The sequence below is a fragment of the Ovis aries genome, chromosome 18 (genome assembly GCF_016772045.2).
Source record: "Ovis aries strain OAR_USU_Benz2616 breed Rambouillet chromosome 18, ARS-UI_Ramb_v3.0, whole genome shotgun sequence".
NCBI lineage: Eukaryota > Metazoa > Chordata > Mammalia > Artiodactyla > Bovidae > Ovis > Ovis aries.
Window position 1 is genome coordinate 1,321,885 of NC_056071.1, and position 10,935 is coordinate 1,332,819.

At 55.0% G+C, this 10,935-nt stretch overlaps 4 non-coding genes across 4 annotated transcripts; all 4 read left to right on the forward strand.

The window, feature by feature from the left end:
- The first annotated feature begins 2,638 nt into the window (after positions 1 to 2,638).
- LOC114109150 (small nucleolar RNA SNORD116) lies at positions 2,639 to 2,731 on the forward strand. The gene has a single exon (XR_003585836.1). It is a non-coding gene; the product is annotated as a small nucleolar RNA SNORD116 (small nucleolar RNA).
- Positions 2,732 to 5,374: 2,643 nt separating this feature from the next.
- Positions 5,375 to 5,467, forward strand: LOC114112061 (small nucleolar RNA SNORD116). The gene has a single exon (XR_003587640.1). It is a non-coding gene; the product is annotated as a small nucleolar RNA SNORD116 (small nucleolar RNA).
- A 2,641-nt stretch (positions 5,468 to 8,108) lies between these two features.
- Positions 8,109 to 8,201, forward strand: LOC114112096 (small nucleolar RNA SNORD116). The gene has a single exon (XR_003587660.2). It is a non-coding gene; the product is annotated as a small nucleolar RNA SNORD116 (small nucleolar RNA).
- Positions 8,202 to 10,842: 2,641 nt separating this feature from the next.
- LOC114112101 (small nucleolar RNA SNORD116) lies at positions 10,843 to 10,935 on the forward strand. Its single transcript, XR_003587664.1, has one exon. It is a non-coding gene; the product is annotated as a small nucleolar RNA SNORD116 (small nucleolar RNA).

Consider the following 10,935-nt stretch of genomic DNA (forward strand, 5'->3'; position numbering starts at 1 on the left):
AGCACGTTGCCTCCCTTGGAGTTAAGGGCGGGACTGGTTAGCAGTGAGTGCATCTCCCACTATGTCACACACGGGCATGGAGGAGCTAGGTCACCACCATTTGCGAGGCGCCCGTCTGAGGGTGGGCTGCGTACAGATGTTGGAGTGGCTCTTGGAATGCGAGGTCCATGTAAAGGCGCTGAGGAGCATAGAGGCATTCGGCTTGTCCAGTGGTGGCAGGAGTCACAGTAGATCCTGGCTGAGCTCTTGAGCTCTTCACGCGAAAAGGTGTGTTTCTTCCCGTTAATGCTGCTAGTTGCGCTCGTTGGGGTAGTGGTGATATGAAATCCGAAGCACAAAAGTTTCTGTGGTTTCCGATCGGAGCCCCAGGTCAGATCTGAGGCCCTCGCCATTGCAGCCCTTTGGGTCGGTGAGATTCCCGAGTGGCCGGTGTACTGTAGCAGTTGCAGGGACCTAGTGGAACGTTGGCAGGGGCAAAAGGAAATAGGTCTAGTGTCAGTTCTTGGCAGTTCCTGTATTGCAACTCCTGTCACAGTGTTGAGCCTTGCAGGACACTGTGGACTGTGAGGCGATCGTAGCCATACATTCCTCCCGTGGGTTGGCCAGAGGCCTAGAGCAGAATGGTTGTGCAGGTGAAGATAGGTGTAGTATGATTTCCTGGGACAATCTGTCCCCTGATATTCAGGCACTGTTGTTCTGTCTTCAGTGATACATACTGTGGTCCTTTTGGAGCTGCTGGTTGCTGGGTGCAGAGGACAGGGCATTGCTGGTGGTTGGGAGACTCGGTGATGGTGACCTTTGTGGCCTGATGCCAGTAAGAGGTCTTTCAAACTGTATCTTTGGTGCCTCGAAGAGTTACAATAACTAGGCCTAGGAGCCAGCCCTCTTGGTGGTAATAAGGTATGTTGCCCCCATTTAGCCCTTGGGACTGGAATTTACAACGTGTATGAGTTCCTGAAGAATGGGGCCAGCAAGACAGCCCGGATCCCACCCAGGTGTTCACCACCCTGGCAGTGACACATCAACCTTGGAAGACCGTGGTTGTGGTAGAGATCCGGCATTGGTTGGCATACCACGCTGCTTCAGTGTAGTAGCCATTGGCTCCCCTGACATGCGGGTGGGAAACCTGGCAAATCCAGGGTCTCCCCTGCCTGTTTTTGTGAAGTCTTCCTGGAAGCGGCCTTAGTGATCTGTGAGCGCTTGGTGGTCTTGCGTGGTGGGGACAAGCCGCCAGGCAGGATGGCATGGTGTTGCCATAATGAAAGCCACCTTCTTCCTGTGGGTCTTGCTGAGTGCTGATTGCCCTGTGTGAGTAGAGCCCTTGGAGGCTTCTGATGTGGGTGAGTCACCCTGGGAGGCAGAAGGAGTTCAATTTAGACCAAGTCTTGCTTTATGGGAGCTTTCTCTAGGGTGTGGTTGGTGCCCAGGGCCCTGCAGGCTGTGGATCTGAGCATAATCTGGCCAGGAAATGGGCCCCGTTTCTGTGGGAGTAACCCCTGGATCCTGGTACCTGAGGACGACCACCTCTTGTCTTGCGCTTTCCGGCGGAGCCCCGGAGACCGACTGGGCTAATTGCACAGGAAGAGGTGCATGCCCTGTATTCTTCTGCTCTGCGAGCGTATGGTGGGCTGCATCTGGCCCAAGGCCAAGTTAACCACACTGTAGGCCTTCTCCAGAAGAGAGAGTTCAGGGAGGAGGTGGGACTTGTGGCAAGGACACCTGAGCTGTAATAGTAGCTGGGGTAGTGTCACGGTAAGGGACATTCACACAGATGCTCCGCAAGGGGCCTTAGGTGGTCAGGTTCCTGTGCTTTGGTCAGACCGCATGGATCAGGTAGATCGGGAGCCCAGAGCCTATGTCAACCCGTCAGTGTAATTTTGCATGGTGTTTTGTGGGAGCGTGGGAGTTCAGGTCTCTCTGGAGAAGATGTGTGTGTTCAGACACCAGGGCCTTTGCTCAGGGGCTCTGAGACACGGAAATACACGGAGAGAGTTCCCAAGGCACCCAGAATCCTGAGAGCACGTCGTCGTTGGTACAGTAGAACACGAGTACTCAGACCCACGTCAAGTCTGCGGCCACGCTTGCACACTCAGTCAGGCAGACATCCACAGTCACATGAACCTAACTTTCTTCACTTGTGCCAACACATGGGTATCCAGTCGTACATAAGGGATTCTACAGTTGGGAAGCAAAAAGGCCTTCCCTCGGGGAACGGTGGGCATCAGTATTGCTTAGCGAGAAGCTGGGGACACACCTGAAGCTTGCCTGTGTTTTCTGTCCCCTTGTCAGGTGAAGTTCTCAAGTGTGAGTGCCCGTCACTCAGAAAATGGAGCCCGCTCGTGAGATGGTGACTCGAGGTGCTGGGGAGCCCGGCGAGAAGTGTGGCGGGCCCAGGTTGCGGCCACTGCTTTTTGGATCACCGAGCATGGTACGCCTTCCCCTGCCCCAAGACGCGTCATGGATTTCAGGTTTCCTGAGACTGCCTGAGTGGCTGTATGTATGGAGGGACCATTCCTTTTGCTGAGAAGCCTGGGGGCTCTGAGTTCCCCTGGGTGTTGGGGGACTCCAAAGTCGCTGGCTCCTCCTGGGAGCGGCCCTGCCTGCCCCGTGGAGGTGGGCAGTGAGCCAGCACGTGCTCGGATCGATGATGACACCCTCACATGCATTCCTTGGAAAATCTGAACAAAATGAGTGAGAACTCACTACCGTCTCCTCATCGAAACTGAGGTCCAGCACGTTGCCTCCCTTGGAGTTAAGGGCGGGACTGGTTAGCAGTGAGTGCATCTCCCACTATGTCACACACGGGCATGGAGGAGCTAGGTCACCACCATTTGCGAGGCGCCCGTCTGAGGGTGGGCTGCGTACAGATGTTGGAGTGGCTCTTGGAATGCGAGGTCCATGTAAAGGCGCTGAGGAGCATAGAGGCATTCGGCTTGTCCAGTGGTGGCAGGAGTCACAGTAGATCCTGGCTGAGCTCTTGAGCTCTTCACGCGGAAAGGTGTGTTTCTTCCCGTTAATGCTGCTAGTTGCGCTCGTTGGGGTAGTGGTGATATGAAATCCGAAGCACAAAAGTTTCTGTGGTTTCCGATCGGAGCCCCAGGTCAGATCTGAGGCCCTCGCCATTGCAGCCCTTTGGGTCGGTGAGATTCCCGAGTGGCCGGTGTACTGTAGCAGTTGCAGGGACCTAGTGGAACGTTGGCAGGGGCAAAAGGAAATAGGTCTAGTTTCTGTTCTTGGCAGTTCCTGTATTGCAACTCCTGTCACAGTGTTGAGCCTTGCAGGACACTGTGGACTGTGAGGCGATCGTAGCCATACATTCCTCCCGTGGGTTGGCCAGAGGCCTAGAGCAGAATGGTTGTGCAGGTGAAGATAGGTGTAGTATGATTTCCTGGGACAATCTGTCCCCTGATATTCAGGCACTGTTGTTCTGTCTTCAGTGATACATACTGTGGTCCTTTTGGAGCTGCTGGTTGCTGGGTGCAGAGGACAGGGCATTGCTGGTGGTTGGGAGACTCGGTGATGGTGACCTTTGTGGCCTGATGCCAGTAAGAGGTCTTTCAAACTGTATCTTTGGTGCCTCGAAGAGTTACAATAACTAGGCCTAGGAGCCAGCCCTCTTGGTGGTAATAAGGTATGTTGCCCCCATTTAGCCCTTGGGACTGGAATTTACAACGTGTATGAGTTCCTGAAGAATGGGGCCAGCAAGACAGCCCGGATCCCACCCAGGTGTTCACCACCCTGGCAGTGACACATCAACCTTGGAAGACCGTGGTTGTGGTAGAGATCCGGCATTGGTTGGCATACCACGCTGCTTCAGTGTAGTAGCCATTGGCTCCCCTGACATGCGGGTGGGAAACCTGGCAAATCCAAGGGTCTCCCCCTGCCTGTTTTTGTGAAGTCTTCCTGGAAGCGGCCTTAGTGATCTGTGAGCGCTTGGTGGTCTTGCGTGGTGGGGACAAGCCGCCAGGCAGGATGGCATGGTGTTGCCATAATGAAAGCCACCTTCTTCCTGTGGGTCTTGCTGAGTGCTGATTGCCCTGTGTGAGTAGAGCCCTTGGAGGCTTCTGATGTGGGTGAGTCACCCTGGGAGGCAGAAGGAGTTCAATTTAGACCAAGTCTTGCTTTATGGGAGCTTTCTCTAGGGTGTGGTTGGTGCCCAGGGCCCTGCAGGCTGTGGATCTGAGCATAATCTGGCCAGGAAATGGGCCCCGTTTCTGTGGGAGTAACCCCTGGATCCTGGTACCTGAGGACGACCACCTCTTGTCTTGCGCTTTCCGGCGGAGCCCCGGAGACCGACTGGGCTAATTGCACAGGAAGAGGTGCATGCCCTGTATTCTTCTGCTCTGCGAGCGTATGGTGGGCTGCATCTGGCCCAAGGCCAAGTTAACCACACTGTAGGCCTTCTCCAGAAGAGAGAGTTCAGGGAGGAGGTGGGACTTGTGGCAAGGACACCTGAGCTGTAATAGTAGCTGGGGTAGTGTCACGGTAAGGGACATTCACACAGATGCTCCGCAAGGGGGCCTTAGGTGGTCAGGTTCCTGTGCTTTGGTCAGACCGCATGGATCAGGTAGATCGGGAGCCCAGAGCCTATGTCAACCCGTCAGTGTAATTTTGCATGGTGTTTTGTGGGAGCGTGGGAGTTCAGGTCTCTCTGGAGAAGATGTGTGTGTTCAGACACCAGGGCCTTTGCTCAGGGGCTCTGAGACACGGAAATACACGGAGAGAGTTCCCAAGGCACCCAGAATCCTGAGAGCACGTCGTCGTTGGTACAGTAGAACACGAGTACTCAGACCCACGTCAAGTCTGCGGCCACGCTTGCACACTCAGTCAGGCAGACATCCACAGTCACATGAACCTAACTTTCTTCACTTGTGCCAACACATGGGTATCCAGTCGTACATAAGGGATTCTGCAGTTGGGAAGCAAAAAAGGCCTTCCCTCGGGGAACGGTGGGCATCAGTATTGCTTAGCGAGAAGCTGGGGACACACCTGAAGCTTGCCTGTGTTTTCTGTCCCCTTGTCAGGTGAAGTTCTCAAGTGTGAGTGCCCGTCACTCAGAAAATGGAGCCCCGCTCGTGAGATGGTGACTCGAGGTGCTGGGGAGCCCGGCGAGAAGTGTGGCGGGCCCAGGTTGCGGCCACTGCTTTTTGGATCACCGAGCATGGTACGCCTTCCCCTGCCCCAAGACGCGTCATGGATTTCAGGTTTCCTGAGACTGCCTGAGTGGCTGTATGTATGGAGGGACCATTCCTTTTGCTGAGAAGCCTGGGGGCTCTGAGTTCCCCTGGGTGTTGGGGGACTCCAAAGTCGCTGGCTCCTCCTGGGAGCGGCCCTGCCTGCCCCGTGGAGGTGGGCAGTGAGCCAGCACGTGCTCGGATCGATGATGACACCCTCACATGCATTCCTTGGAAAATCTGAACAAAATGAGTGAGAACTCACTACCGTCTCCTCATCGAAACTGAGGTCCAGCACGTTGCCTCCCTTGGAGTTAAGGGCGGGACTGGTTAGCAGTGAGTGCATCTCCCACTATGTCACACACGGGCATGGAGGAGCTAGGTCACCACCATTTGCGAGGCGCCCGTCTGAGGGTGGGCTGCGTACAGATGTTGGAGTGGCTCTTGGAATGCGAGGTCCATGTAAAGGCGCTGAGGAGCATAGAGGCATTCGGCTTGTCCAGTGGTGGCAGGAGTCACAGTAGATCCTGGCTGAGCTCTTGAGCTCTTCACGCGGAAAGGTGTGTTTCTTCCCGTTAATGCTGCTAGTTGCGCTCGTTGGGGTAGTGGTGATATGAAATCCGAAGCACAAAAGTTTCTGTGGTTTCCGATCGGAGCCCCAGGTCAGATCTGAGGCCCTCGCCATTGCAGCCCTTTGGGTCGGTGAGATTCCCCGAGTGGCCTGGTGTACTGTAGCAGTTGCAGGGACCTAGTGGAACGTTGGCAGGGGCAAAAGGAAATAGGTCTAGTTTCTGTTCTTGGCAGTTCCTGTATTGCAACTCCTGTCACAGTGTTGAGCCTTGCAGGACACTGTGGACTGTGAGGCGATCGTAGCCATACATTCCTCCCGTGGGTTGGCCAGAGGCCTAGAGCAGAATGGTTGTGCAGGTGAAGATAGGTGTAGTATGATTTCCTGGGACAATCTGTCCCCTGATATTCAGGCACTGTTGTTCTGTCTTCAGTGATACATACTGTGGTCCTTTTGGAGCTGCTGGTTGCTGGGTGCAGAGGACAGGGCATTGCTGGTGGTTGGGAGACTCGGTGATGGTGACCTTTGTGGCCTGATGCCAGTAAGAGGTCTTTCAAACTGTATCTTTGGTGCCTCGAAGAGTTACAATAACTAGGCCTAGGAGCCAGCCCTCTTGGTGGTAATAAGGTATGTTGCCCCCATTTAGCCCTTGGGACTGGAATTTACAACGTGTATGAGTTCCTGAAGAATGGGGCCAGCAAGACAGCCCGGATCCCACCCAGGTGTTCACCACCCTGGCAGTGACACATCAACCTTGGAAGACCGTGGTTGTGGTAGAGATCCGGCATTGGTTGGCATACCACGCTGCTTCAGTGTAGTAGCCATTGGCTCCCCTGACATGCGGGTGGGAAACCTGGCAAATCCAGGGTCTCCCCCTGCCTGTTTTTGTGAAGTCTTCCTGGAAGCGGCCTTAGTGATCTGTGAGCGCTTGGTGGTCTTGCGTGGTGGGGACAAGCCGCCAGGCAGGATGGCATGGTGTTGCCATAATGAAAGCCACCTTCTTCCTGTGGGTCTTGCTGAGTGCTGATTGCCCTGTGTGAGTAGAGCCCTTGGAGGCTTCTGATGTGGGTGAGTCACCCTGGGAGGCAGAAGGAGTTCAATTTAGACCAAGTCTTGCTTTATGGGAGCTTTCTCTAGGGTGTGGTTGGTGCCCAGGGCCCTGCAGGCTGTGGATCTGAGCATAATCTGGCCAGGAAATGGGCCCCGTTTCTGTGGGAGTAACCCCTGGATCCTGGTACCTGAGGACGACCACCTCTTGTCTTGCGCTTTCCGGCGGAGCCCGGAGACCGACTGGGCTAATTGCACAGGAAGAGGTGCATGCCCTGTATTCTTCTGCTCTGCGAGCGTATGGTGGGCTGCATCTGGCCCAAGGCCAAGTTAACCACACTGTAGGCCTTCTCCAGAAGAGAGAGTTCAGGGAGGAGGTGGGACTTGTGGCAAGGACACCTGAGCTGTAATAGTAGCTGGGGTAGTGTCACGGTAAGGGACATTCACACAGATGCTCCGCAAGGGGGCCTTAGGTGGTCAGGTTCCTGTGCTTTGGTCAGACCGCATGGATCAGGTAGATCGGGAGCCCAGAGCCTATGTCAACCCGTCAGTGTAATTTTGCATGGTGTTTTGTGGGAGCGTGGGAGTTCAGGTCTCTCTGGAGAAGATGTGTGTGTTCAGACACCAGGGCCTTTGCTCAGGGGCTCTGAGACACGGAAATACACGGAGAGAGTTCCCAAGGCACCCAGAATCCTGAGAGCACGTCGTCGTTGGTACAGTAGAACACGAGTACTCAGACCCACGTCAAGTCTGCGGCCACGCTTGCACACTCAGTCAGGCAGACATCCACAGTCACATGAACCTAACTTTCTTCACTTGTGCCAACACATGGGTATCCAGTCGTACATAAGGGATACTACAGTTGGGAAGCAAAAAGGCCTTCCCTCGGGAACGGTGGGCATCAGTATTGCTTAGCGAGAAGCTGGGGACACACCTGAAGCTTGCCTGTGTTTTCTGTCCCCTTGTCAGGTGAAGTTCTCAAGTGTGAGTGCCCGTCACTCAGAAAATGGAGCCCCGCTCGTGAGATGGTGACTCGAGGTGCTGGGGAGCCCGGCGAGAAGTGTGGCGGGCCCAGGTTGCGGCCACTGCTTTTTGGATCACCGAGCATGGTACGCCTTCCCCTGCCCCAAGACGCGTCATGGATTTCAGGTTTCCTGAGACTGCCTGAGTGGCTGTATGTATGGAGGGACCATTCCTTTTGCTGAGAAGCCTGGGGGCTCTGAGTTCCCCTGGGTGTTGGGGGACTCCAAAGTCGCTGGCTCCTCCTGGGAGCGGCCCTGCCTGCCCCGTGGAGGTGGGCAGTGAGCCAGCACGTGCTCGGATCGATGATGACACCCTCACATGCATTCCTTGGAAAATCTGAACAAAATGAGTGAGAACTCACTACCGTCTCCTCATCGAAACTGAGGTCCAGCACGTTGCCTCCCTTGGAGTTAAGGGCGGGACTGGTTAGCAGTGAGTGCATCTCCCACTATGTCACACACGGGCATGGAGGAGCTAGGTCACCACCATTTGCGAGGCGCCCGTCTGAGGGTGGGCTGCGTACAGATGTTGGAGTGGCTCTTGGAATGCGAGGTCCATGTAAAGGCGCTGAGGAGCATAGAGGCATTCGGCTTGTCCAGTGGTGGCAGGAGTCACAGTAGATCCTGGCTGAGCTCTTGAGCTCTTCACGCGGAAAGGTGTGTTTCTTCCCGTTAATGCTGCTAGTTGCGCTCGTTGGGGTAGTGGTGATATGAAATCCGAAGCACAAAAGTTTCTGTGGTTTCCGATCGGAGCCCCAGGTCAGATCTGAGGCCCTCGCCATTGCAGCCCTTTGGGTCGGTGAGATTCCCGAGTGGCCTGTGTACTGTAGCAGTTGCAGGGACCTAGTGGAACGTTGGCAGGGGCAAAAGGAAATAGGTCTAGTTTCTGTTCTTGGCAGTTCCTGTATTGCAACTCCTGTCACAGTGTTGAGCCTTGCAGGACACTGTGGACTGTGAGGCGATCGTAGCCATACATTCCTCCCGTGGGTTGGCCAGAGGCCTAGAGCAGAATGGTTGTGCAGGTGAAGATAGGTGTAGTATGATTTCCTGGGACAATCTGTCCCCTGATATTCAGGCACTGTTGTTCTGTCTTCAGTGATACATACTGTGGTCCTTTTGGAGCTGCTGGTTGCTGGGTGCAGAGGACAGGGCATTGCTGGTGGTTGGGAGACTCGGTGATGGTGACCTTTGTGGCCTGATGCCAGTAAGAGGTCTTTCAAACTGTATCTTTGGTGCCTCGAAGAGTTACAATAACTAGGCCTAGGAGCCAGCCCTCTTGGTGGTAATAAGGTATGTTGCCCCCATTTAGCCCTTGGGACTGGAATTTACAACGTGTATGAGTTCCTGAAGAATGGGGCCAGCAAGACAGCCCGGATCCCACCCAGGTGTTCACCACCCTGGCAGTGACACATCAACCTTGGAAGACCGTGGTTGTGGTAGAGATCCGGCATTGGTTGGCATACCACGCTGCTTCAGTGTAGTAGCCATTGGCTCCCCTGACATGCGGGTGGGAAACCTGGCAAATCCAGGGTCTCCCCCTGCCTGTTTTTGTGAAGTCTTCCTGGAAGCGGCCTTAGTGATCTGTGAGCGCTTGGTGGTCTTGCGTGGTGGGGACAAGCCGCCAGGCAGGATGGCATGGTGTTGCCATAATGAAAGCCACCTTCTTCCTGTGGGTCTTGCTGAGTGCTGATTGCCCTGTGTGAGTAGAGCCCTTGGAGGCTTCTGATGTGGAGTGGAGTCACCCTGGGAGGCAGAAGGAGTTCAATTTAGACCAAGTCTTGCTTTATGGGAGCTTTCTCTAGGGTGTGGTTGGTGCCCAGGGCCCTGCAGGCTGTGGATCTGAGCATAATCTGGCCAGGAAATGGGCCCCGTTTCTGTGGGAGTAACCCCTGGATCCTGGTACCTGAGGACGACCACCTCTTGTCTTGCGCTTTCCGGCGGAGCCCCGGAGACCGACTGGGCTAATTGCACAGGAAGAGGTGCATGCCCTGTATTCTTCTGCTCTGCGAGCGTATGGTGGGCTGCATCTGGCCCAAGGCCAAGTTAACCACACTGTAGGCCTTCTCCAGAAGAGAGAGTTCAGGGAGGAGGTGGGACTTGTGGCAAGGACACCTGAGCTGTAATAGTAGCTGGGGTAGTGTCACGGTAAGGGACATTCACACAGATGCTCCGCAAGGGGCCTTAGGTGGTCAGGTTCCTGTGCTTTGGTCAGACCGCATGGATCAGGTAGATCAGGAGCCCAGAGCCTATGTCAACCCGTCAGTGTAATTTTGCATGGTGTTTTGTGGGAGCGTGGGAGTTCAGGTCTCTCTGGAGAAGATGTGTGTGTTCAGACACCAGGGCCTTTGCTCAGGGGCTCTGAGACACGGAAATACACGGAGAGAGTTCCCAAGGCACCCAGAATCCTGAGAGCACGTCGTCGTTGGTACAGTAGAACACGAGTACTCAGACCCACGTCAAGTCTGCGGCCACGCTTGCACACTCAGTCAGGCAGACATCCACAGTCACATGAACCTAACTTTCTTCACTTGTGCCAACACATGGGTATCCAGTCGTACATAAGGGATACTACAGTTGGGAAGCAAAAAGGCCTTCCCTCGGGGAACGGTGGGCATCAGTATTGCTTAGCGAGAAGCTGGGGACACACCTGAAGCTTGCCTGTGTTTTCTGTCCCCTTGTCAGGTGAAGTTCTCAAGTGTGAGTGCCCGTCACTCAGAAAATGGAGCCCCGCTCGTGAGATGGTGACTCGAGGTGCTGGGGAGCCCGGCGAGAAGTGTGGCGGGCCCAGGTTGCGGCCACTGCTTTTTGGATCACCGAGCATGGTACGCCTTCCCCTGCCCCAAGACGCGTCATGGATTTCAGGTTTCCTGAGACTGCCTGAGTGGCTGTATGTATGGAGGGACCATTCCTTTTGCTGAGAAGCCTGGGGCTCTGAGTTCCCCTGGGTGTTGGGGGACTCCAAAGTCACTGGCTCCTCCTGGGAGCGGCCCTGCCTGCCCCGTGGAGGTGGGCAGTGAGCCAGCACGTGCTCGGATCGATGATGACACCCTCACATGCATTCCTTGGAAAATCTGAACAAAATGAGTGAGAACTCACTACCGTCTCCTCATCGAAACTGAGGTCC